The sequence below is a fragment of the Oncorhynchus mykiss genome, chromosome 19 (genome assembly GCF_057628025.1).
Source record: "Oncorhynchus mykiss isolate SJ-2025 chromosome 19, ASM5762802v1, whole genome shotgun sequence".
Taxonomy (NCBI): domain Eukaryota; kingdom Metazoa; phylum Chordata; class Actinopteri; order Salmoniformes; family Salmonidae; genus Oncorhynchus; species Oncorhynchus mykiss.
In genome coordinates this window covers 13,706,138-13,717,500 of record NC_143040.1, presented here as the reverse complement: position 1 = coordinate 13,717,500, position 11,363 = coordinate 13,706,138, and the positions used below count along the sequence as shown (strand labels likewise).

General features: G+C 39.5%; 1 protein-coding gene across 1 annotated transcript in view; it reads left to right on the top strand.

Annotated features, from left to right (window-relative positions):
* The window catches only part of LOC110497268 (C-type lectin lectoxin-Phi2-like), a 15,506-nt gene extending 14,147 nt beyond the window's left edge, over positions 1-1,359 (top strand). Inside the window, exon 7 of the mRNA XM_090210167.1 lies at positions 1-1,359. This exon is cut by the window's left edge and continues 908 nt beyond it. The gene's annotated coding sequence lies outside the window, so the exon portion shown is untranslated.
* The last annotated feature ends 10,004 nt before the right edge of the window (positions 1,360-11,363 follow it).

Below are 11,363 nucleotides of genomic sequence, written 5' to 3'. Positions count from 1 at the left end.
TGATTATGTCTAGTAGTTATCATGTTGATGGTCATACTGAATGGTTAAGTGATGATGTCTAGTAGTTGTCATGTTGATGGTCATGATGATGTCTAGTAGTTATCATGTTGATGGTCATACTGAATGGTTAAGTGATGATGTCTAGTAGTTATCATGTTGATGGTCATACTGAATGGTTAAGTGATGATGTCTAGTAGTTATCATGTTGATGGTCATACTGAATGGTTAAGTGATGATGTCTAGTAGTTATCATGTTGAGAGTCATGCTGAATGGTTAAGTGATGATGTCTAGTAGTTATCATGTTGATGGTCATACTGAATGGTTAAGTGATGATGTCTAGTAGTTATCATGTTGATGGTCATGATGAATGGTTAAGTGATGATGTCTAGTAGTTATCATGTTGATGGTCATGATGAATGGTTAAGTGATGATGTCTAGTAGTTGTCATGTTGATGGTCATGATGATGTCTAGAAGTTATCATGTTGATGGTCATACTGAATGGTTAAGTGATGATGTCTAGTAGTTATCATGTTGATGGTCATACTGAATGGTTAAGTGATGATGTCTAGTAGTTTTCATGTTGATGGTCATGATGAATGGTTAAGTGATGATGTCTAGTAGTTATCATGTTGATGGTCATGATGAATGGTTAAGTGATTATGTCTAGTAGTTATCATGTTGATGGTCATGATGATGTCTAGTAGTTTTCATGTTGATGGTCATGATGAATGGTTAAGTGATGATGTCTAGTAGTTATCATGTTGATGGTTGGATACAGTGCTGAAATGTAAGTGATAATTGAGATATCAACTCACCACAGAGGTAAAATAGTGGTATTACAGACTTGCCAACTGCTTTTTCTCAATGAATCCATCCTCCTTGCATCCTTCCTCCTCTGATCCTCAAAACACATTGGATAATATGGTCCAAGAGGAGTGACCCTGGACTTTCTCCTCTAATAGTGTTGTCAAGGAGGAGAGGAGAGGAGACAGGAGGAGAGAAATCGAGGAAAGACTAATTGAGATAGAGCCTAAGTGTCAGAGAGACATAGAGAAGAATAAAATTAAGAGCATAAAAACACAAAAACAAAAACATTGAATTGTTTTAATTTAGAGGATCGTATGTAGACATTCAATCTGTAAAATGCTTATATTAATAGTTTTTATTAGTATGTAAGTCTCTCTGGATGAGGGCTTCTGCTAAATGACAAATGTACATTTAATGTAATTTGCCATAGGCTTGTACTTGTTTATTATTCATATCTTGATATTTTTTTTGCATGTTAAATTGTTAGCATAAATGGCTTTTATCATAACAACAAAGTAAAGTAATAAAGGAACAATGTTCTTTAACCAGCTTCCTGATTGAATGTGATTGAATTGTTAAAACAGTGTCATCTGCAGTTGGACACAGAGAGCAGAACAGTACTGAGAGGGTCCGCCCAAATGAATGCATGAGCACACACACAAGTCTGAAGTTCCCTTTTTACAAGAAAGATGCAAACATGGATTCATAGGTCATAATAGTTTATAATGGAGAAAACCATCTTGTCCATGAGAGTCTCAGCTTTCAATAGAGTGGTTCTAATAGTTTATAATGTAGGAAACCATCGTGTTCTTTAGAGAGTCTCAGCTTTCAATAGAGTGGTTCTAATAGTTTATAATGTAGGAAGCCATCGTGTTCTTTAGAGAGTCTCAGCTTTCAATAGAGTGGTTCTAATAGTTTATAATGGAGTAAACTATCGTGTTCTTTAGAGAGTCTCAGCTTTCAATAGAGTGATTATAATTGTTTATAATGTAGGAAACCATTGTGTTCTTTAGAGAGTCTCAGCTTTCAATATTGTAGTTATAATAGTTGATAGGTGTTTTTGCGAGAAGACCGATTTGCAACCCATAACGGGACCTCAGTTTGAAGGCTGGGGTGTCAAAGCCTCAGTAATGCTGTGATCTATGTGCAAATTCACTGAGTCCAATATTTTATCTACTACATACCCACACACTCATCATGGTGTATATCTGCTGTTGTGTCTCTTCCTGGAGGTTGCTGTCTGCTCAAACCACCGGTTAAGGTGTGAAGTTCTCCCTACACATGTAACACTACGTTCTCAGACCCAACAGACTGATAAACTAAAGCAGCTGTTTAACAGGATATACAACATAATATACTGTCTGTTGTACTGTGTGCAGATACATAAAGTACCAAAGTATATTTTAAGGTAGTAATTAGAATTAGCCTTTATATGGAGCAGTCTGAGGAGATTTATGCTAATGTAGATTTTGCCAGAATAACAACTTATCCCTCAACGTAGCCAAGACTAAGGAGATGATTGTGGACTACAGGACAAGGAAGACTGAACACGCCCCCATTCTCATCGATGGGGCTGTAGTGGAGCAGGTTGAGAGCTTCAAGTTCCTCGGTGTCCACATCAACAACAAACTAGAATGGTCCAAACACACCAAGACAGTCGTGAAGAGGGCACAAAGCCTATTCCCCCCCAAGGAAACTAAACAGATTTGGCATGGGTCCTGAGATCGTCAAAAGGTTCTACAGCTGCAACATCGAGAGCATCCTGACTGGTTGCATCACTGCCTGGTACGGCAATTGCAAGGCCTCTGACCGCAAGGCACTTCAGAGGGTAGTACGTACGGGCCAGGACATCACTGTGGTTAAGCTGCCTGCCTTCCAGGACCTCTACACCAGGTGGTGTCAGAGGAAGGCCCTAAAAATTGTTAAAGTCCCCAGCCACCCCAGTCATAGACTGTTGTCTCTACTACTGCTTGGCAAACGGTACCAGAGTACCAAGTCTAGGACAAAAAGGCTTCTCAACAGTTTTTACCCCCAAGCCATAAGATTCCTGAACAGGTAATCAAATGGCTACCCGGACTATTTGCATTGTGTGCCCCCCAAACTCTCTTTTTACGCTGCTGCTACTCTCTGTGTATCACATATGCATAGTCACTTGTACTATACATTCATGTACATACTACCTCAATTGGGCTGACCAACCAGTGCTCCCGCACATTGGCTAACCGGGCTATCTGCATTGTGTTCCGCCGCCCACCAATCCTGACAACCCCTCTTTTACGCTACTGCTACTCTCTGTTCATCATATAGTCACTTTAACCATATCTACATGTACATACTACCTCAATCAGCCTGATTAACCGGTGTCTGTATGTAGCCTCGCTACTTTTTTAGCCTCGCTACTGTATATAGTCTGTCTTTTTACTGTTGTTTTATTTCTTTACTTACCTATTGTTCACCAAACACCTTTTTTGCGCTATTGGTTAAGTAAGCATTTCACAACGGTTGTATTTGGCGCACGTGACAAATACACTTTCATTTGATTTGAGGAAAAGCTGTGGACAGGATACTGTGAACTGGAGCATAAACAACCTGAATCTCAGAACACTGGTAAATACATCGTAGTCATGGAGACACACACATGGAAATCTAAACCAATAGTTATTATTCTTGCAATGCCACACAAACAATTTAGCTTATGTTAATGTGATGAGGTTGGCTGATGCCCCATGCTCCAAGGCTTCAAAATAAACTAACAAACAGATTGTTAATATTCAAAAGCAGAATACAAATGATCTTCCAAATGAAGGTACCTTACTTCACAAGGAAAACTTTTGAAATGACGTACTTATGGAAATGAATACATCAAATGCTAAATACTACAGCTCCTAAATGAAACGTTGTTCCTTTAAGACGAGAATTTAAATGATCTGAAATGTTTGAGGCTCTGTATTTCAGGATGTAAAGTAACTGCAGAAACGTACATTGTTATGTTCATAAAGTCCTACGTAACTCGCCACTGTGTATTTCCAACCTGGTCTCAGAGCATTTCGTATTATACGGTACGCAAATCTGAGACACCCATTTAGTATGACATGTTACCTTTCACATGGTATGCATCAGTTTGTGGATGCCCATCATCCAATGTGTATGATATGTTATGAATTACAATGTGTCTGATCTGTTAAGAATTACAATGTGTAAATATGTTATGAACTACAATTTACATGAAATGTTACGAATTTGCTAAACATATGATGTGTTCTGAATTCTACTAACATTAGCTAGCTGACTAACATTAGGAAGGTGAGGGGTTAACTGTCACTGGCCACTATATTTCCTGTTCATGTGTGAAGCTGTATCTTTAACGAGTCAAGTCCCCCTCAACAGGAAGAGAGATGGGGTGAGAAAACACCACTTTGAATACAGCTATTCTTCCTCCATTTACAGATGAAACAACAGAGATGCTTCATCATAGATTATATGAGTCAAATTATATTTTACACTCAAATCAAATTTAGACATTCATTGATGGCGATGGGAGACAAAGTGAAATGTTGTATTAAAGGGTTACTTCAGGATTTTGGCCCTTTATCTACTTCCCCAGAGACAGATGAGTTTATGGGTGACATTTTTATGGCTGTATCCAGTATGAAGGAAGTTATCTGAATGTTTTTAACCCTGTAGGTACTGGTATTAACCATGATATCTGACTGTTGTTTAACCCTGTAGGAACTGGTATTAACCATGATATCTGACTGTTTTTAACCCTGTAGGTACTGGTATTAACCATGCTATCTGACTGTTTTTAACCCTGTAGGTACTGGTATTAACCATGATATCTGACTGTTTTTTAACCCTGTAGATACTGGTATTAACCGTGATATCTGACTGTTTTTAACCCTGTAGGTACTGGTATTAACCATGATATCTGACTGTTTTTAACCCTGTAGGTACTGGTATTAACCATGAAATCTGACTGTTGTTAACCCTGTAGGTACTGGTATTAACTATGATATCTAACTGTTTTTAACCCTGTAGGTACTGGTATTAACCATGATATCTGACTGTTTTTAACCCTGTAGGTACTGGTATTAACCATGATATCTGACTGTTTTTAACCCTGTAGGTACTGGTATTAACCATGATATCTGACTGTTGTTAACCCTGTAGATACCGGTATTAACCATGATATCTGACTGTTTTTAACCCTGTAGGTACTGGTATTAACCATGGTATCTGACTGTTTTTAACCCTGTAGGTACTGGTATTAACCATGATAGCTGACTGTTTTAACCCTGTAGGTACTGGTATTAACCATGATATCTGACTGTTGTTAACCCTGTAGGTACTGGTATTAACCATGATATCTGACTGTTGTTTAACCCTGTAGGTACTGGTATTAACCATGATATCTGACTGTTTTTAACCCTGTAGGTACTGGTATTAACCATGATATCTGACTGTTTTTAACCCTGTAGGTACTGGTATTAACCATGATATCTGATTGTTTTAACCCTGTAGGTACTGGTATTAACCATGATAGCTGACTGTTTTAACCCTGTAGGTACTGGTATTAACCATGATATCTGACTGTTGTTAACCCTGTAGGTACTGGTATTAACCATGATATCTGACTGTTGTTTAACCCTGTAGGTACTGGTATTAACCATGATATCTGACTGTTTTTAACCCTGTAGGTACTGGTATTAACCATGATATCTGACTGTTTTTAACCCTGTAGGTACTGGTATTAACCATGATATCTGATTGTTTTAACCCTGTAGGTACTGGTATTAACCATGATAGCTGACTGTTTTTAACCCGAATCCAGGTGGTGAGTCACATATAGTCAATATAATATGTAACAGCCTCAAGATAATTCAGAAGTTTCCGTAACTCCCCCTTTCATCTTTCTGCTGATTTGGACCCTCTGTTTACTCCCAAATATACATCAACATGTTCAGGAGGTCCAGGACTACAAACATGGGTCATTATAATGTCCAGACAATAGATGTGAGACTACAAACTGTTCCAAGTGGATATTGAGGATGGGTAGTCTTAACCAGTGAGGATGAGATGACAACAGAAACCAACCTCTACATTTACATTTGAGTCATTTAGCAGATGCTCTTATCCAGAGAGACGTACAGGACCAATTAGGGTGCCTTGCTCAAGAGCACATCGACAGATTATTTTATGTAGTCGGCTCGCATTTTAAAGAAGCAGCAAACTTTCGCTTACTGGCCCAACGATCTTAACTTCTGGGCTACCTGCCGCCCTCTCTCTTAATGAACCTGATTGTTCAAGGAGGTTTTGATTGACAGCTTGTTGAACGACTGAAAGGAACCACTTAATTTCACTCTTTTGGGACCCATATAGGGGAACAACAGTCAAATATGAGCATCTGATATTGTGCTTATATGTAACTTGACAACAAATATTGACTGTCAAAGATTTTTAAGTAGCATCCTTTGATACCCTTTGATATCTCTATTACACTCATTGATTGGTGATACAGTCACCTCCTTCCTATACAGTGTATGTAATGGTGGTTTGGTACTGTTGAGAATGTCATCACCAGGACTAAATTGGAGCATGTAAATATCTGTAGAATATATTTGAATTGAGAAATATTTGAATGCACAAAGTCAAATGTACTAAGTTCAAGTTGTATCTGATGATGTGTGAAACATAACTACTGGTCCACAGGAAGCTACAATGTCGCGACTCCTTCCGAAGTTGGTTCCCCTTCCTGTTCGGGTGGCGCTCGGCGGTCGTCGTCACCGGCCTACTAGCCACCACTGACTTTTCCCTCCCCCTCCTTATTTGTTTATTGGTTACACCTGTTTTTAGTTAGGGTGATTAGTAGGGCTTTATTACCCAGCAGGCCCGCCTGTTGGGTGTGCGGGATTGTTTTGTGTACTGTTTGTACATGCGTGTATGTCACGGTTCGTGGTAGTTGTATTTTTCGGAACTATTTTGTTCCCCTTGTGTGTTGGGGCATTCGGTTGGAGTGTGCATGCATGTGTACGTGTACATATGTGTGCGTGCTTGTGCGTGCATGTGTGTGTGAGGGTGTGTGTGTGGGTTTGAGACAGAGAGACTGTGTGTGTGTGTGTGAAAGAGAGAGAGAGAGAGAGAATGAATGAGGAAATTGTGTGCACTGTAGGCTACTGTATGTGTTACAGTATGTTGTCATGGTGATGTTAAACCACTTTTTCACAAATGCAGTTGAGTTTCCTGTCACATGACAAGTCATTCCATGCATCTAGAGAACTCTGTTCATTACGTATCTCAACACAGACCGCCTTACCATATTCTAGTTTGCCAGCACAATTATCAGCCTGATGTGGTGTAGACCGGTACCTACAGGGTTAAAAACAGTCAGATATCATGGTTAATACCAGTACCTACAGGGTTAACAACAGTCAGATATCATGGTTAATACCAGTACCTACAGGGTTAATAACAGTCAGATATCATGGTTAATACCAGTACCTGCCATATGAGTTATGTTATACTCACAGACATCATTCAAACAGTTTTAGAAACTTTGTGTTTTCTATCCAAATCTACTAACAATATGAATTTCCTACCTTCTGGGCCTGAGTAGCATGCAGTTTACTCTGGGCACGGTTTTCATCCGAACGTGAAAATACTGCCCCCTAGCCCAAAGAGGTTATGGAGAAGTTTATCTTTAATCCTATGCATAACACTTGTATCTTTCATCAACGTTTATGATGAGTATTTCTGTAAATTGACGTGGCTCTCTGCAAAACATTACTGAACGTAACGCGCCAATGTAAACTGAGATGTTTTTATATAAATATGAACTTCATCGAACAAAACATACATGTAATGTGTAACATGAAGTCCTATGAGTGCCATCTGATGAAGATCATCAAAGGTTAGTGATACATTTTATCTCTATTTCTGCTTTTTGTGACTCCTCTCTTTGGCTGGAAAATGGCTGTATGTTTTTTTTGTGAATAGGCACTGACCTAACATAATCACTTGGTGTGCCGTAAAGCCTTTTGGAAAAACGATGGCTAGATTATCAAGAAGTTAAGCTTTAATTTGGTGTATTGCACTTGTGAATGTATTAAAGTTAAATATTTCACCCCAAAAAAGTTGAATTTCGCCATTTCACCAGATATTGTCGAGAGGTTCCGCTACAGGTTTTAATAATGTTTCTGGATGAATAAAAAAATAACAAATAACCAGAACTGGGCTTAAAATCTATTTGAAATGTGTCAAATCTTTTGAGCTTTTGGGACTATTATATTGGTTCCATTAAGCCAGGCTCAACCAAGCAAAGCTAAAGTATTTGGGTTGTATTCATTGGGCACAAAATGGAAGAAAGCAAACTGAAACAGGGAAGGATGAACTGTCTAATAAAACATTTTTTTATTTGCCGTTGTAAAACATTTTTACTCTGGTGTGCACCTAATGAACGTGGTCCAGGTCTGCTAAAAACCACCATCCACTGACAGACGGTCGGAAGGACAGACGGACATACAGGAAGCTGTTATTAATTAAAGGAAGTTAGTGATAGGGTTAAATAGCAATGCATGCTGAAATCAACTGAAGTTACAATACAAAATGTGCTCAAGCAATAACTTCCCTAAACTGTGTGTCCCAAATGGAACCCTATTTCCTACATAGTGATGAACCCCGATCAAAAGTAGTGTACTACACAGAGAATATGGTGCCATTTGAGATATATCATTAATGTCATTATTCATATTCTATGTAGGCCTTATGTACTGCATCAGTACTAAAAACACAGGACACGTTTTATCCATGGATAAAAGGTCACCACAAGTACAACAGGACATTTATCATCTGTTCAGTATCTGAATTGGTTCAAATTAGGTGAAGGTTAGGGTCAAGGTAAGGGTCAATTTTAGGTTTTGTCTATAATCTGTGTGTCAATGTGATGCTGGTCAGAAAAGTCCCTCATGTTGGGTATAATACCTTCTTTATTAAGTGTTTGTCTCCCCCTACTGGCTGTTTTCTACAAGCTCAGTTTCTTCCTTCTATTAATGTGACCTTGACCCATAGAGATAGAAAGAGGATTCATCTTAAAATCTGTTCAATTATAGTGTCTTTGACAATGTGTGCAGCACCACTGAGGGTACAACCCATAGGAAAACCCACCCAGTTAACTACCTTGACTACTTTAAAATGTTGGAAGAATGGTGGAAGCCGTCAATGGCGCTGCAAGTGCCTTACTCTCCAATTTCTAGTTTAACATTTGGTATTCTACCAAATCAAAGCAGTCTTCAGACCATCATTAACATATATTATAGAGTTCCTTAAACAGCAGTGCAGACAAAGTACCTACAAAAGGTCTTTCTCACTCTGGATATGAAAATTGACAGTCCCACTACTCTCCTTGGCCTGATAACCAGTAAGGTACCACCACACAGTTCTGACCTCTGCCACCATTAGAATCTCCACTCTACCAATACCTGCATTAAAGTTAGACTGTTAGACTGACCACTCTCTCAGAACCTACAGTATGAACAACACGGAGTTAGATTGACCTCTCTCTCAGAACCTACAGTATGAACAACACGGAGTTAGATTGACCTCTCTCTCAGAACCTACAGTATGAACAACACAGAGTTAGATTGACCTCTCTCTCAGAACCTACAGTATGAACAACACGGAGTTAGATTGACCTCTCTCTCAGAACCTACAGTATGAACAACACGGAGTTAGATTGACCTCTCTCTCAGAACCTACAGTATGAACAACACGGAGTTAGATTGACCTCTCTCTCAGAACCTACAGTATGAACAACACGGAGTTAGATTGACCTCTCTCTCAGAACCTACAGTATGAACAACACGGAGTTAGATTGACCTCTCTCTCAGAACCTACAGTATGAACAACACGGAGTTAGATTGACCTCTCTCTCAGAACCTACAGTATGAACAACACGGAGTTAGATTGACCTCTCTCTCAGAACCTACAGTATGAACAACACGGAGTTAGATTGACCTCTCTCTCAGAACCTACAGTATGAACAACACGGAGTTAGATTGACCTCTCTCTCAGAACCTAGAGTATGTACAACAAAGAAAATCAGTCCAACTACTTAAACTGTGGTCAATCTTATTATAGCAGTAGTCTCTTACCTTGGGATGGTCAGTGTTATTATAGAGCAGTAGTCTCTTACCTTGGGGTGGTCAGTGTTATTATAGAGCAGTAGTCTCTTACCTTGGGGTGGTCAGTGTTATTATAGCGCAGTAGTCTCTTACCTTGGGATGGTCAGTGTTATTATAGAGCAGTAGTCTCTTACATTGAGGTGGTCAGTGTTATTATAGAGTAGTAGTCTCTTACCTTGGGGTGGTCAGTGTTATAATAGAGCAGTAGTCTCTTACCTTGGGGTGGTCAGTGTTATTATAGAGTAGTAGTCTCTTACCTTGGGGTGGTCAGTGTTATAATAGAGCAGTAGTCTCTTACCTTGGGGTGGTCAGTGTTATTATAGAGCAGTAGTCTCTTACCTTGGGGTGGTCAGTGTTATTATAGAGCAGTAGTCTCTTACATTGAGGTGGTCAGTGTTATTATAGAGCAGTAGTCTCTTACCTTGGGGTGGTCAGTGTTATTATAGAGCAGTAGTCTCTTACATTGAGGTGGTCAGTGTTATTATAGAGTAGTAGTCTCTTACCTTGGGGTGGTCAGTGTTATAATAGAGCAGTAGTCTCTTACCTTGGGGTGGTCAGTGGTATAATAGAGCAGTAGTCTCTTACCTTGGGGTGGTCAGTGTTATAATAGAGCAGTAGTCTCTTACCTTGGGGTGGTCAGTGTTATTATAGAGTAGTAGTCTCTTACCTTGGGGTGGTCAGTGTTATTATATAGCAGTAGTCTCTTACCTTGGGATGGTCAGTGTTATAATAGAGCAGTAGTCTCTTACCTTGGGGTGGTCAGTGTTATAATAGAGCAGTAGTCTCTTACCTTGGGGTGGTCAGTGTTATAATAGAGCAGTAGTCTCTTACCTTGGGGTGGTCAGTGTTATAATAGAGCAGTAGTCTCTTACCTTGGGGTGGTCAGTGTTATTATAGAGCAGTAGTCTCTTACCTTGGGGTGGTCAGTGTTATTATAGAGCAGTAGTCTCTTACCTTGGGGTGGTCAGTGTTATAATAGAGCAGTAGTCTCTTACCTTGGGGTGGTCAGTGTTATTATAGAGCAGTAGTCTCTTACCTTGAGGTGGTCAGTGTTATTATAGAGCAGTAGTCTCTTACCTTGGGGTGGTCAGTGTTATTATAGAGCAGTAGTCTCTTACATTGAGGTGGTCAGTGTTATTATAGAGTAGTAGTCTCTTACCTTGGGGTGGTCAGTGTTATAATAGAGCAGTAGTCTCTTACCTTGGGGTGGTCAGTGTTATAATAGAGCAGTAGTCTCTTACCTTGGGGTGGTCAGTGTTATAATAGAGCAGTAGTCTCTTACCTTGGGGTGGTCAGTGTTATTATAGAGTAGTAGTCTCTTACCTTGTGGTGGTCAGTGTTATTATATAGCAGTAGTCTCTTACCTTGGGGTGGTCAG